Source organism: Myotis brandtii, unplaced genomic scaffold (assembly GCF_000412655.1).
Source record: "Myotis brandtii unplaced genomic scaffold, ASM41265v1 scaffold30, whole genome shotgun sequence".
NCBI lineage: Eukaryota > Metazoa > Chordata > Mammalia > Chiroptera > Vespertilionidae > Myotis > Myotis brandtii.
Genome location: NW_005361458.1, coordinates 3,801,713 through 3,818,111, shown reverse-complemented (window position 1 = coordinate 3,818,111; position 16,399 = coordinate 3,801,713). Strand labels below are relative to the sequence as shown.

The following is a 16,399-nucleotide window of genomic DNA, read 5'->3' as shown; positions in this document are numbered from 1 at the left end:
ACAAAAGTCTCTTGCTTTTTAAACAAACACCCCAGGAAGATTTTATGTACCTACTGAAGTTGGCAAACCACAGTCAACGAAATACACTCCATATCAGAACTTGAATTCCTTCATTCAAATGTCCTTATCCCGACACCACCACTCCTGACCCTAAATTTTAAATGCACAAATATTGCCGCCTCCTCGGAGCAGCCATAAAAGCATCCCACAGCCCCCAGGCTTCCATCCGTAAATACGGTCAAGCAATCAAACTGTATGGACAAATGCAGTGGCTGCTGCCATGCCGGCCCCCCAGGGAAATTACATAATACGTCTCTGGCACACACCACGGTTACTAGAATTACAAGTGAACCCCAGCCCCGTCTCTCCAGGAGTCCCAGGCTCTGAGTAAAACCCCAACAATATATCTGCTGCTCAGGCCCTGGGGTGAAGGGAAGAGGGACATGCGTGGAGAAGTGTGTGTGGTTTGCTGCACTGAAACTCGGGGTGTGCCGTCCTATCCACCGCAGAGCTGTGGTCTGAACGCTGGGCCGCCACAAGCCGTTCTTGAATGTTTGCAGGACCCTATTAGGGTCCCCAGGAGAGCTCTCAGATGAAGTCCAAGAAATCTGAGGAAAATGTGGGGCTTACATGATGGACTAATTTCATTTCAATAAAACTCCCAGATTACATTCAATGCATTTGGCTTTATTAAGTTTTGTCATAAACGCTGGGAACACTTCCAAATTTAGGCTTGCACAATTATTTTTATTGGTGCGTTAACTAAAAATGGTATATGCATAAGTCAGAGTGTACATTGGACTTCATCTGGGGAGCCAAAAGGAACTGGAGGCTGATTTATAGTCATTTTACCGCCGTAAATGAGATACAGGAAATCGGGGTTAGAGTTTCTGATCACGGCATTCCTAAACCCTCCGCCGGTTCCATCCACAGCCCTGCCATGTAGCTAATGAATTTAAATTCCAAATGTCTATCGGCAACCCACAAAGTCGCCAAACAAAGAGGCTGGCTTATGTTCAGACCCAGAGATCCAAACCGGGCAAAAAAAAAAAAAAAAAATAGAGGTTTGTTGCACCAAAGTGAGACTGGGGAGCTCTCGGTGCTTTGAAAGGTTTTAATTGCTATGGAAAAATCCTTTCAAAGATTTTTTCCTTAACAGGGGCCCCTTGGAAACTTTTCATAGGGGAACTGTAAAATATTTATACAGCTAGCAGCACTGTTAAAAAAAAGGGGGGGGCAAGGAAGAAAGAAACGTAGCACGGAATGAAAGGCGGGCTTGAAGGGAGCCCAGCAGATTTGGGGGCCCAGGGAGGGGAGGGGACTGTGATTTCAACCCCTGGGAAACAGGCTTAATCCCTCCCAGCCAGGCCCACAGGCAGGGCTGACATGCAGAAGACCCTGTGTTTGGTTTCAAGCTCGGCTGTTGCCATTTTGCAACCCTTCGTGTCTGAACGAGGGGCCTCACGTTTGCATTTTGCACGGACCACGCCCTGCGTGTGCTGTGGCTGGCCCTGCTCACGGCTCCCCGGGACTGCTGTTTTCAGCCATTTCAGTGTGGTGCTCCCATCCCTCCTTCTCTGTTAGCTTCTCTTTTTTTCTGGAGCAATCCAGCCAGGCCTTCGCTTCTGACAGTCCTCAGGGGCATGAGCTACACCCCCTGTCCCTCTGTTTGGCTGGCAGACATCCGGCCCAAGCAGCTTCTCACCCCAGGACATAGGAGGCTGACAACCCAGATTCGAAATCTAGAAAACATGGCCCTGGCTTTGTGAATAGAGGAAAAACTGGAGAATTTTGCAGTTAGAAGGAACCATGGTGATCTCATTTTATAGAGTGAATGTAGTTCTGGAGAGAGGGAAGGAATTTCCCAAGGCTACTCCGTTTATTAATATCAGGTTAGGGACATGGCCAGCTCATTCAGCAGCATCTATAAAAAGGGGTTAACATGGACAATTATAGTCCCCAAACTGCCCCAAACTCATGCGAACTCCCACTTCAGTGTTTTCTCAACGCTTTAATCAACAGTGACATTATTAAAGAGAGCGCTGAGAAGATAATCACTCTCCGTACACCAATTCCCCAAATATTTTCATTTCCTCCCACACACATCTTATCTTTTACTGGTGAAGACATTTGGTAATAGAAATAACAGTTGTACGTTGCATGACCTCTTCATGGCTCCAGTCTACCCATCAATGTGGACAACCTGGTAACCCTGTGGAAAGGAGGTAAAAATCCAAGGGCTCAGAAAACCCACAAAGTACTAATAGATACTAATTAACACATGAGAAATCAAGATTTCGCTATGCTGTCATGGTAGCTAAAGTACTGAAGGGTAGGATGAGACACAGTCCTGAAACTTTTCAACAGAGGAAGAATGGGTTACAGAATCACTGCAACCTCATCACTCAGAAGGGACCCTCTTGTCTCAAGGCTGGCTTAATTGCCATAATTCAATTAGCATGCTTCCACTAATTATATAAGCTTTCAGATGACAGTTCGACAGTAGCACCACCGAGAGTAAGCCAATTGTTTTTCACTTTTAAGTTAATCTTAAATTAATTACAAGTAAATTGCACTGATATCTTGCCTTCAACTGTTTTGTTGCAGAATCCGATCACATATTTTTAAAACTCTGGGTCTTATGCAAAAAAGAAATTTAGTAGCATATGAAGTAATTGTAGCATTCATAAATATAGAGACACAGGGCCTGTCCTCCCTTTCCTTCCTCCTTCCTTCTCTTTCAGGGCCCCTCCCTTCCTTCCTTCCTTCCTTCCTTCATTCCTCCCTTCTTTTCTAGATGACAGTTTTTATCAAGTGTTAGAGAAGATAAAGAACAATCACTTTAATTAAAAGAACATTTATTTTTCAATTTCTCAAACCTAGAATAGCATCTGGTACATGTTACAAGTTCAATAAATATTTGTTAGATAATTTACAATATTAGATATTGGATGAGATGCTGTAGGCATGATAGAGAAAGGCTGAAGAGGCATCAAAGCCCTAGTCCCTGATTTCAAAGAGTGTAGACATTATTTCAGGAGAGAAAATGTAAACACATAAGTCATTCAAACACTACCTGGAATTTAAGATACTAAATGGGACTCCTCAATGCATTCCTCAATGCACAGCATACAGTGTAAGATGGCAAATCAGATTAGCTCTTCCACTGAGGAGGATAAGAAGATGGGCTTTCAATATCAGTTATCATACCTGCATACAAATGAGAGTTGACAAATGTAAATTACCTGCTATGAACCAATGGACAGTGAATCCATCATAACTGGAAACATTTCAACAAAGCAAAGGATGCTACACTAGGATTGACCTGGTGCTAATATGCCTAGCAGCTCAGATTCATCTGGCTATACTTTTAGAGTTCATTTTCAACAAAAGTACGTATTTTTTGTGCCAAACCATGCCCAATTTTTCTATATTTTCATGATAGCTGATTGAGTAAAAATCTATAAATATATCAGAATTTTTATTGCTATGTAAGACTCCAAAGATGATTCATCACATAAGCATCAGAATAGTTTTTTTAAATTGAGGACTATTTGTACTTCATTCTGCTCAGATCAAATATTTCTATTATCATGCACTTGGTACTTAAAAATATTACAAGAAGTATGCAAAGTACAGAAAAATTCAAATCTTCACTAGTATTATCAAATAAACAGGCTGCTGTCATCTCAGTTAATAAAAAACAAAAAGCAAAAACATTTTTAAACAGGTAACCATTCTGCTATGCAGGGTTAAAATGGCAAAGGAGACTTTGGCTCTGAAGATGAGGCTAAACTCTGACCATCTTCAGGTCAGCCTAACCATCACTTCCTTGTGGACACTTTGTTGCCTCTTTCAGACGCAAGGTCTCAGCTTGGGTTATTGGCTACCTTTCCTTATAGAACACTGAACACTTGAAATTCATTAATTTTTAGCAATCATTGGTTGCTTGCTCTTCCCAGGAGACCATAATCTCACTGAATGAGAATGTCGGTAACGCCGATGTTTGCTCACCACCCTATTCCTGGTCTGGCACATAGTGTGCCTTCTATAAACATTCTTATAAAGGAAGAAAGAGAAAGGAAGGGTATTTCTCATTCTGCCAAGGTCCTTGTATTACTTGGAGGCCTTTCAATCATACATGACGAACAGCAGCTTGAACTACTTTAAATTTAAGAAGGCAATAAGGCTTATAGGCCAATAGGTTCATAAAAGCAAACCTTGGAAAGGCAGGCCCAGAGACAGTATTCCCTCCTCTTCATTTCCAGACATTCCACGGAAAAATTCCAATGGACTCAACATCGGCGTATGTCCATACCTCGGATGAATCACTTTGGCTAGAAGTATATGGTCCCACATTGGCCCAACCTGAGTCTGGTGACCACCTTGGCCCAACCTGAGTCCAGTGACCACCTCTGTGGCTGAGGGGGCTGGAGAGTACTGTTTCCCAGCCCCAGCAGCCATAACCCTGTGTTGTGGGGGAAGTAGGAGGCAGGAAGAAGGATGGGGAGGATGTTGAACACATGAAACAATGATGCTCACAGTCTCCCAGCCTGCTCTGGAAGAACATCAGGCATTTCCAGTTCTGAATTCTCAAGAACAGTAGTCTTGCTATGGGTAGATTTTATTTTATTTTATTTTATTCTACTTTATTCTATTTTAGAGCCATATCGATTCATGACAGTTCAAATTACCATTCTTATCTCTATTGACTCCTTCCTGAGGAACATGTATGCCCACAGGCCAATGACAATATTACAATTTAATTCAAAGAGTGCTACCACTATCAGTACTTGTGATTGATTGACTTAGAAAATAACGCATACATCATGCTTTGTTTTGAGGACATCTGAGGGGTCTGGGGTGGCAATGGGGTTAGGGGCAAAGAGTATTCTCCTAATTCATTCTTAAGGAGGCTTTCTTGCTCCTACACATGAAAGTACAGAGTGGCCGGGAACAGGGACTCCTCTGGAACCCTGGAATTCCCTGCTCTTTCCCTCTGTGCCGGGGTATTTGCTCATGCTAAAGCTTCTCGTGTAAATCAATCCCTCTTACATGAACATGTGTACGATGGGACTGATTTTTTTATGAGTTATACTTTCAGCCCACATGTGGCTGCACATGAAATATCAATTTTTCTCCTGCTTTTACTTTATATGTCGAGTTGGGCCTCTTCTCTGTTTACACAGGGACAGGAGAAAAGCTGGAGGAAGGTAAAGGGTCACTGGGCCCATTATCCTGGCCGTCCACGCTTTTCTCCTGCCATTTCCTCTCATCCATCATTGTCCTCCCTAGAAACTCATCTATATCCCTTGGGATTCAATTATTTTTCCTAGGCAATGCCCCTTTTAGGGAACCTATTTTAAGATCATTATGTTCCCTACAAAACATTTTTGCCAGAACCTTCCTATTGATCCCGATTTTCTGTCTACTCAGGTTCTGTTTCTGTTGGTCAGGCCATGCAGGCAACATTTGCATTCTTTCTGATGGTGGGGAGTGGTGCCGGGATCTTACGCCATGTGTATTTTTATATTGAAAGTCATAAGATCTTTATTTCGCATTCCTTCACCATGAGCCACCACCCATTTCCCATCCTTCACGAGGACAACTCAGGCAGGCACGCATCTCCTCTGGACAATTCCCAGAGCAGCCTGGGAAATAGGCCCTTTTATCCGTCAGTGTCATAGGGGGTTACGCTGGCTTGCTTACTTTGTGGTAAACACTTTTAAGTTCTAGTGTCTCCAACTGACTAACTCCCAGGTACTCTATGCTCATGACACTGATGTCACAGCTGTGTTCCCCGCCATCCTCCCCCCACCCCCTCACCAAAAAAAATGAAAAAAAATAAGCACAGGGTCTGAGGGAGTAAAGAAAGGGCCCAGTTAGGAAGCAAATCAGACATAGAAACACTTTTGCTTGAACACTTGGCTTCACTCACTCAGTGAAGGTGGGATGGCGGTGTGGAGGTATATGCTGGTTCTGGAGACAAGGTATTTTCAGCCTCTTTCATCCCCGTATTCCATAGAATGCTGTTCCCAGAATATGTTTAGAAAGTGTTCCATGGGCAAATGAGATTGGGAAACAGCATAAGAGAATTCACAGAACATATTAGGATATCACAGGCTCTGATGGTTTCACAGTAAATAAACCTACTGAACGCTGTTTAACTCGGCATTCCCTAAACTTATTTGAGCTTGAAACTCTTGCCACAGTTTACCCAGAGGCAACCGGCAAAGCAACATTCCTTGGACTACCCAGTTAGAAGACAAGGAAATACAGTTCTATCACCTTAAAACTGACATGCTCATTGTAGCTATTAAAGACATAAATTTAATTTCCTTATTGAGTCGTTGCTTTGCTGCATCTCAGAGACCTGAGCCACGGGGCTTGTTGACTCAGAGCTCCCAGGGCGGGTCCTTGACATCTTGAGCGAGATAACAAGCACGAGATAGGCGGTAGGAGAAGAAAAGTGTTTTTAAAATTTCTTCAACTCCAAGTTGACATTAATGGGAGGTAAGTTTGGGGATCTGGATAGATTTTTTTTTTTAATATATTTTATTGATTTTTTACAGAGAGGAAGGGAGAGGGATAGAGAGTTAGAAACATCGATCAGCTGCCTCTGCACACTCCCCACTGGGGATGTGCCCCCAACCAAGGTACATGCCCTTGACCGGAATCGAACCTGGGACCCTTGAGTCTGCAGGCCAACGCTCTATCCACTGAGCCAAACCAGTTAGGGCATGGATAGAATTTATATAAGGAATGTGTAGGTAGAGAGAAGTTGTGAAGGGGAGCCCGCTGTGTCCCGTGCCAGCAGCATGGGGGCGACAATGAGGGAGAGAGAAGGTGGAGGTGGAATTCATCAGATCTGTCCCCATTTTTCCTTTATTTTTCATGAGCCTTTGGCTAGAGCAGGAGGAGGAAAATTGGGTAGATAAGGAGTGCTCAAATCCCCTAGGCCAGGGGTGGGCAAGCTTTTTGACTCGAGGGCCACAATGGGTTCTTAAACTGGACCAGAGGGCCGGAACAAAAGCATGGGTGGAGTGTTTGTGTGAACTAATATAAATTCAAAGTAAACATCATTACATAAAAGGGTACGGTCTTTTTTTTTTTAGTTTTATTCATTTCAAACGGGCCGGATCCGGCCGCGGGCCGTAGTTTGCCCACGGCTGCCCTAAGCCCTACCTAGGAGATCTGCGGGTTAGCCTGTAGTGTGGACAGACGGAGAAATTAGAATTTGTTTTACTGCTCCGCCCTATGTTTCTATGTGGCATGATGACACCTACACCCATATAGCACCCAGAAGGCAGATGGATTGGGAGTCAGTGGCTAGATCGGTCATGTGGCAGAGCTTATGGGGATCCTTAGCATCTCAGAGAGCCAGGATGAGGCTGAGTCAGCCAGGAAGGGCCACTGGCCCTGACCAGAGTGAGAGAAGCCAAAGCCAGGGTCGCCAGCACCGCCTTCAGTATTTGTACCAGCAGGAAGAGAGGACATACAGGGGCACTCTGTGGTCTACGACCCCTCACTCTGCCCCAACAAAGTCACGCGAGCCCTGCTGCCTGCCTGAGTGCACACCTGAGTCCCTCTTGTAGAGGATTTGGGGAAAGAGGGTAGAAATAATTAATACTAAACCACTATTCAAAAAACTGAGTTTTACTTACAGGGGATGTTTACACTTTGGGATTGGACTAAAATCTAAACTGAATTGGGCATTTAGTGATGTTTTGCCTGTTCATCCATAAGGTGGGGCTTGTAAGAAAAACTGGGTTGAACATAAACAATATAAAGAGATTATATTTTCTCTGTGCATCTGAATCTTAGTGTGATTGAAATTTCAGACATTGCTACATCCTTTTTTTGATATTCATAAAGCTTCCCTGAGGCCACCTAATCCCCAGGCATTTGTTTTACTTCAAATGGTAGGATTGGCATAGTTAATCAAAAGCGTATTGTGTGGGACTAGAATATTGGTTTACCTGGCAGGCTGTCTGTCTTACTGGACCATGAGCTACTTCACTGTGGAGGTCTAATTTCATTTATTTAGAAAGATGCTTAGCCTTTGCATCTCAGCTGATTCTCTAGAGGGGACTTCACTTGTGGCTTCTTTTTGGTTAAAGAAAGAAAAATGAGACTTCTTGGAGAATTTGGTGGCAGCCATCTTTCTTTATAGGTACAAGTCCTTTCTTTTCTTTATCTGCCCCCATCAGTTTTCAACCGCCCCCTTTCTTTTTCCTTTGCCTTTCTTCCCTGGGGAAATGGAGGTGATACTATCTGGAAGAATGAGGAAGTGATCCTGTCTGTGAGTGTTCCCAACTCCTCCTTAATTGTGACTCAGGGAGAGTCTTAAGATTTTCTGTTAATCCTCATCAGAGGATATGTTTTTATTAATTTTTAGAGAGAGAGAGACATCAAAGTGAGAGAAACATCGATAGGTTGTCTTCCCTACATGCCCAGACCAGGGTTCAAACCTGCACTAGGTATGTGACCTGACTAGGCATCAAACCCTCAACCTCTTTTTTGGTGTACAGGATGACACTCCAACAACCTAGCCACTGGCCAGGGCAAGAGTCTTATATTTAAACTAGAGGCCCCTGTGCACAACATTGGTGCACTGGGGGGGGGGGTGTCCCCTCAGCCCAGCCTGCATCCTTTAGCAGTCCAGGAGCCCTCAGGGGATGTCCAACTGACAGCTTAGGCCCATGGGAGAGGCTCCCACCACCACTGCTGCGCTCACCAGCTGTCAGCCCAGCTCGTGGCTGAGCGGCGCTCCCTCTATGGGAGCGCACTGACCACCAGGGGGCATGTCCTGCGTTGAGCATCTGCCCCCTGGTGGTCAGTGCACGTCATAGCTACCCATCATTCCGCCATTCGGTTGATTTGCATATTAGCCTTTTATTATATAGGAGGACAATTTTTGGCTTAAAGAAAAAAGGATCTTCTATTTGTAGTTTGATAATCTTGCTAATCTTTAAATGACTTTCCTGTTCCCGGCTTCATCTTGCATCCCTACTCCCTTCTACTACTGTAATCTTCATGGACCAGATCTAAGTTGGTGTGTCTTTATAGTTTCTCTACCCAGTTCTGTGTTCTCCTGAGACTTTATAATGACACATTTTGCTGGATTATAACTGAATTTACGCTTGTTTATTTTTTCCTTTAGATTGTAAGCTCATGATAGCTTTCTTTGCCTTCCTGATTTCATCTCCATATTTTGTAGTGTGAGCATTTAGTATATGTTTGCTAACGGATAAAGCTGGGTCTTTTATGCCTTACAAGCAGGAAAAAGAAAAACGTTCCCAATGAGGACAGATCTCTATATTTTCTGTCCCAGCTGGTTCATTAAGCCTACCGGAGGTCATGGAACGTCTGCCCTCTCCTTCACCCTCCCGCTAGCTGAAGGGATGGCTGGGTATTTCAGGGAGTGCCCAGGAGGACAATCAGAAGGAAATCTATTTGTACCCGTTTGCTCTGATATGTGCCTTGTTGTGGGAGCCTCTTACAGCTCCTGAAGATGTAAAACCCTCAAGTTGCAACATGGTACTGTGTTCCCTTCAGGCCTCACTGCACTGGAGCCAGGCTGAGACCCAGGGGAAAGGGGAACAAGGCTCCCTCCCTTCTGCTGCGTCCTTCCCACAAAAGCATGAGAGATGAGTGCATCTCTGTGCTGACTACTCCTCAGTCCCTTTGGGGTCTCAGTACCAATGAGAGGCTTTCTCTAGACTGCCCACTAGGGGCTAAAGATCTGTGTGTACTCTTACCATACCTGTGGCTATCCTTTTCAGCCTCTTCCCACGCTGAATTGCAGGTGCCAGCTGCCTTCTGTTTCTTCCATGAGCCCGAAAACTCCATGAAGACAAAGCTATTGTCTATTTTATATACACGTGCTCTCTTTCCCTACCATTACACCTGGCATGTGATAATAGTGATAATGATAGCAATTACAATAATAATAGTAGTCACAGTGAATACTTATATAGTACTTTCTCTGAACCAGAGAGCTTTACCTAGACCAGCTCATGCAGTACTCACAGCAACCCTTTGGGGTAGATACCATTATCACCCACATTTTGTATAGGAATAAACTGAGGCCCAGAGACACTTAGTAACTTGCCCAGGTCACCTAGCAAGTAATCAGTGGAGCTGGAATTTAACACAGGAATCTGGCTTCAGAGCTCACATGCTTAATCACCAGACTACACTCCAAGACACTAGACAACATGGTATTGGAGGAGACCACTGTCAGGGGCAGAGGGGACTCCCAGCATGACAGAGAGTAGAGGGCCCACGTTTATGGGTGGGACAAAGCGTGTGAATAGGACGTAGACGAAGAGAAGGGTGGATAGTTGGAGAACCTGGAGGCGAGGAGGGGGCCCAGTTAGAAGCTGGTATAAGTGGGAAATCTGAAGGAGACAGATATGCCTGAAGCAGATTTTTGGATATATTTTTATGTGAGGCAGTCTCTAAAATCACCACACCACCTCTTCTAGAAAACCTTCAGTAGAGATCTACATGATTTTTAAATTTGGTTTTATTTTTTTGTTAATCTTCACCCAAGGATAATTTTCTAGGGGGGCATTGACTTTTAGAAAGAATAGACAGAGAGAGAAACATCAACGTGAGAGAGACATATAGATTGGTTGCCTCCTGCACATGCCCCGACTGGGCAAGGATCAAACCTGCAACTACGGTATGTGCCCTTGACCATAATCTAACCCATGACCCTTTAGTCCGAGGGCCGACACTCTAATCACTGAGCCAAACCTGGCCAGGAAAAATTCGGCTTTCTTTAAGTAAGACTCTTAACTGATACTGAACTACGCGGAGTTTCAGAATTTGCTCAGGTTTTATAAGCAGTCTGTGAGGTGTGTGAGTTCATTGCAACAGCTCAACCCTGTCTTCAGATCTCTTGGGGAAAGAATGAAGAGAAATGGCCATAGTTGGATGGAGCTTGAACCAGCTGTAATTAGGATTTCTGATCAATTGTCCTCCTGTTTTGGACATTGGGATAAACGTATTCAAGAAACTGTGAAAGAGAAGAGAGGAAGGAAATGATGAGATGGTGTGGAAATGAGAATAAGAGAAAGTGAAAGAGGATGTAGAAAAACCCGCTCCTTTGATTTGTATGCTGTGATTTCTGAAAGGACTCCAGCCTCTGCATAAAACTACAGAGATTTACGTGGCTTCATTCATCATACTTCCTTTAGAAATAAAATTTTCTGCTTTGGAGCCTTTGAACGTTGGCATCCACATACAATATATTCTTTTAAAGTCACCTCTGAATAAAGACCTCTGTTGCGGTAATGCCCCAGCTTGTAGGTGATAACATGGTGGATACAGAACCTCCCTTCAGAGAACGGAAGAGTCGGGTATGATGAGGATCCCAGTTGCCGGTATCCTGGGCCAGGAACCCTTGGAGAGAGAAAAAAAAAAAAAAAAAGAAAGGGAAAAAAAAAAAAATTCCTTGTCTTTGACAAACAATAACAAGCAGTGCCATCTAGTGGCAATTTATGTTTCTCTTCAGTCCATTTGACAGTGACCTCCCTGCCTAGCTCTCTGCTCATTTATCAAACAAGCTGGAAAATAGAGTCCCCTTTCTGGTGGCAACATGACCCGAAATGGCAGCGCTTAGGGGAAGACACAGTGTGTTAAAGCTGCTGCCGACCAGAGGCTGACTCCAAGGCATGTTGTGTGTTTTTCCCCTTTGGTTGACTTTTGGATGCTGGGAAGTCCACGCAAATAACAGAGAGCAGAGATCATGTTTCTGGGAAAAGACAGAAGGGAGGGGAGCACTGCCATGGTCATCGGGACTCACTAGATATACATCACCTTATCTAACCCTCATGTCCTCCCTGTTTGGCTAATGACCCAAAGCACAAAGAGGTCAAGTCCAAAGTCAAGGTGTCAGAAGCGGCAGAGTTGGGATTTGAATCCGGGCTGTTAGGGAAACCTTTCTCTCTGGTTCAGCTTTTGTGGGAATTTCCCTCTGCCAGTTACCTCTTTGGAAGGCCTGTGTTTCCAGGCCTTGCCACCGGTCTTCAGCCTTTCAGGGTGGCGTGACTGAGGTAAGTAACAGTACCTTGGAATAGGTAGGGCCATAGTGTCTCATGCTGCTGTTGGCTGAGCTACGGAGAGAAGAAACAGCCCACACGTCATCTCTCAATGCTTAGATCCTGCGAATGACGCTGCAGCAGCTGTCAGTGGATAAGTGCTCTTTCTGCAAAGTCACCACCAGCTGCCACTCCTGGGGACACTGCTTCTCCAATGAGCTGGACAAGGGGGCCTGCAGCAACACGCCGCCCATCCCTTCTGCCCAGCACTGCTCCCGGAGAGGGAGCTCCATCCATTCAGAGTCAGTACTAACACATCCTTTTCTACGCATTAGTATATTTTTATTGCACAAAGAAAACAAACTTAAACTACAATCTTTATCATTAGGGGATGGGTAGATGTTGATTTTTAAGAAATAAAGTACTCATTATTAATTTACTTTAGGCTGCTTAGTTTATGACCTGGTCAGAAAAATGAATGTTAATTTCTTTTATTTATGAAAACTCACTGAGATATGGCTATAAAAGTACCTGAATAAGAACTCTCTTCAGTTCAACAGGTTAATGCTGGAGATTAAGTAGTTACTCTGCTCTACTATATTGAAGAGAGCAAGAAAGAAGCATTCCGCTAAAGCCATAAGCTTATAAAGCAAGCATGTATACTTCTGAATGGTTAATGCAGCTACTCAATTACAGTCACATAGGTGAAGTTTTTTTTGCTTGAGCAAACACTAATAGACCACTGCGGCAATACCCACCTGAGGGACAGAAGGTAATAGGTTATACCGAGAATTAAGACTTCGCTTGCTCTTTAAGTTGACTCCCCCCAAAAAGAAAAAAAGAAAAGCAGGCTACTGATTTGTCAATGAGCAAATGATTTCACTATTTACATGAACAAATGTAGGGGATAACAATGCCATTGACTAATGATAAGCATAGTTGTCAAAGCCATGTGATCAAAATAAGGATTCAGTTCGTACTCTAACATTTCAGCATTAATGTTAAAAAGCTGTCAGGGAATCTGGTTTGTGAATGGCTCACCTTTGCCCTGAAATGCTTTATACCTGACATTTTAGAGAGGCAGTTTTTGAAAGATTATAGCAGAGTCACTCTGATTTTCCCTCAGCATGTATTGGCTTTGGTATAACATGTAGACAATGCGAATGGACACAGTGGAGTCTGTTGAGATGGTTGTGAAATGCTTTTTAAGAGGTTAACAGCAGAAATGATCTCGAACTTAATGTAATTAAAATTCATTTCTTCTGATAAATGTTCTAACACTTCTGAACACCAACTTGATATAGAGTTGGTTTTAGAACAAAAAATCAATATATTTTAACATCAGCAAGAAGACAGATAGGACATCCAATGTCAACAAACTTTTAGTCAATGAAAACAACCTTTGATTTATATGACTCCTGGTCATGGTAACCACGTGAAGGGGGAGTAAACCAGGATAGCAAATCTGGACAAGGACCTGGTCATTCAGTGAGTTCTGACTTGTGCTATCCCTGGTGTAGAGCCTACTCTACCACATCTTTAACTTCTGGAACCCATGGCGAGGAACCCTTTTCCTAATAGAAATCTCACTCTAACGCCTCTACCAATGGAGGCTGGGTGGAGGATGAGGACACTATGCAGACACTATGGAATAATGGGAATAAATATTATTTGTTGCATCTCTGCTAGATGCCAGTGTTGTATTTCCATTATGTGCCTCTAGACTAGGTGTTCTTTGTTTACTTGCATATTATTCTTTTATTTTTTGCTTTACCTCTCTCCTCCTGTTTTCTCTGAGAGCTCAGATAACTTGCCCAAGTTCAAGTGGGTCTTTGTGAGCAAAGTCAGATGAGTTTTCACTCTCTCCCGGCCACGCTGGGAGAGCAGTCATCCAGGGCAAGAAGAACCCCTTTGGCAAAGACAGAGGAGAGAGAAGATGAAGGGCTCCCTTTGTTCAAGCAGTTGCTCTGTCCCTAAGCTCCAGGCTGTGTCCAAATTAATGATCATATTCTGACATCTTCCTAAGGGGCTCTCCTGCAGGACACAGCAACAGCTAAGATATAAAGAGCAGGAATCCGTTCTGGCTGCCATGTTTTCTGTCACATAGAAGTTAGTTTGAGAGAAGAAACGTAACTTTCGGAAAGAAATGGGGAATGAGATATAGAGTGTGCCCTGGTCATCTTTAATAACCTAGTTCCAATTCTTTTTATATGTCTTTATTGATTTGTTGTCTTTTTTGAGAGAGAGGAAGGGAGAAGGAAAGAGAGAGAAAAACATCAATCATCGATCGGCTGCCTCCCACACCCCTCCCACCAGGGATCAAGCCATCAACCTGAACATATGCCCTGACCTGGAATCTAACCAGCGAGCTCTTGGTACATGAGATGATGCTTAACCAACTGAGCTACACCAATTATTTCTGAAGCCCCCTTGAACACATGTCTGGGTACATGTCTCTAACTCAGGACATGTTATATTTCTGTCACTTGCAAACACTAAGTTCTGACTGACATGATTTTCTTCCTCAAATGATCAATTCTTTGCATTTTAAGTCTCCTAATAAAATACAAATAACCTTGGGTGGGCTTATTCTGTAAGCTGATTTTCAGTAAAGAACAACTGCAATTCAGTGGTCTTCTTAGAAGTGCTATTAGCACCAGCCAGATAAAAAGGCCTTGCAGTCTTGAGGCAAAGCCCACAATAGGCCCTTTGCATAAGGGGAGGCAGAATTGGGGGGCGGGGAGTGGGAGGGGGACTGTGGCAGGGAGGGATGAGGGAATAAGCCAAGGGAAGAAGAGACTCAGAGTAAAAAATGGTCTTGAAAGTCAGTCTTGGAGAAAACAAGAAATATGTCCTTTTCACTTTATGATATTCTGAGGCTGATCTTTTAGGGCCATAGGCAAACAGAAACTGTTTTGTTTTTTGGACGAGGTGGGCAATCTATATTTCAGTTTTTCTAGAATACTGTTTCTAGGAATTCACTGACACTGAAGGAACTTAGTAGATTCTGTGTCTACCCTCTGCACACATATTTTTATTTATAACTGTTTTTAGTATTCCATAAATAACAAACACAAGTTTTTGCTAGGCCATCCATGAAACAGGGACAAGAGGCATTAAAATGGAAATTCTCGTGATCCCTTATTGAACATGGCGGGCAATAATTTCAGAGCAGTAAACCTCATTATAACACACTTATATTTTACATTTTCAGGCTATATTGTTCATGTTTCTAAGTCCTGGAGAAAGGCCCATTAAATCCATGTTACTCACATTAATTCAACATTTAGCCATTTATAATACGAACCCCAGTCTTTTGGAAAATGTCATTTTAAGAGTTTCACCATATATGGACATAATTTATTGCCCGAGCCCCATTGTCTACTTAGAATATGCCCTTTATCAGACCCAAATGCCCACTTCAGAGAATTTCGTTTTGAGCAACAACTGGCTTCTTACATTATCCAATGATGCAGGAAAGTGAAATTACAGCCAGTTCATATCATAGAAACAAAATGTTTCCTGCAATTACTGATAAGGGACAGTTCATTTTCTCTCTGTCATCCTGGAAAAAAACCCTCCTAACAACAATTCATGCCTGGTTAAACAGGATTTCCACACGGACTGCTGACATCTTTCCAAATAATTCAGGGTTGTTATTACTGTACAGCCCTGGCAGGGCTCAAAAGCAAGCAGACCTGACGAGTCGCTCAAAGCAGGGCGTAAGTAGCTGTAATTAATAATAATTACATGCCCACTGCACTCCAGTTTTATCATATTATCCGTCCACGCAAATAATAAAAACCTCCACACAACACGCTCGCCACCAGATTCACGCATTAATAGGGCCACTCTGTGTATGTCATCTCTCTAAAATCTAAAATATTTGTAGCAGCTTCTCTTTTATGGATTTTCATTATTCTATGTCTCGCTGCAAAATGCTGTTTGCATGGAGTACTACCTGGGACCGGGGTTGCTCTCTTCCAAAAGCCTCCTCCCCTCCTGCCGTGACTCGGATTCGAACCGAGGTTGCTGCGGCCACAACGCAGAGTACTAACCACTATACGATCACGGCGAGCCACAGGACAGCTGAGCACTTGGCTTCCCTGAAGGGCTATGGCAATATTATAATTTGTGGAAACACTGCCATCTATTGCCTAACTATGTACATTTTCTTAATATTGGGAAAGAGGATCACCGGTTCAGAAAGCTCTAATTATTTAGAGGAACGATACCAAAGTGGCTGAACATGAAACCGACGTGGTCTTCTTGGCTGACTGCTGACACCGTATGAGGTCGGATTCGCAAGAATTACTGTCCAGGAAATGGCAATTGAAGTAATAAGACCG

The 16,399-nt window shown here is 43.4% G+C and overlaps 1 non-coding gene across 1 annotated transcript; it reads right to left on the bottom strand.

Moving 5' to 3' along the window:
• Nucleotides 1–16,053: 16,053 nt before the first annotated feature.
• On the bottom strand, nucleotides 16,054–16,125 carry TRNAH-GUG. Its single transcript has one exon. It is a non-coding gene; the product is annotated as a tRNA-His (tRNA).
• Between the last annotated feature and the right edge of the window lie 274 nt (nucleotides 16,126–16,399).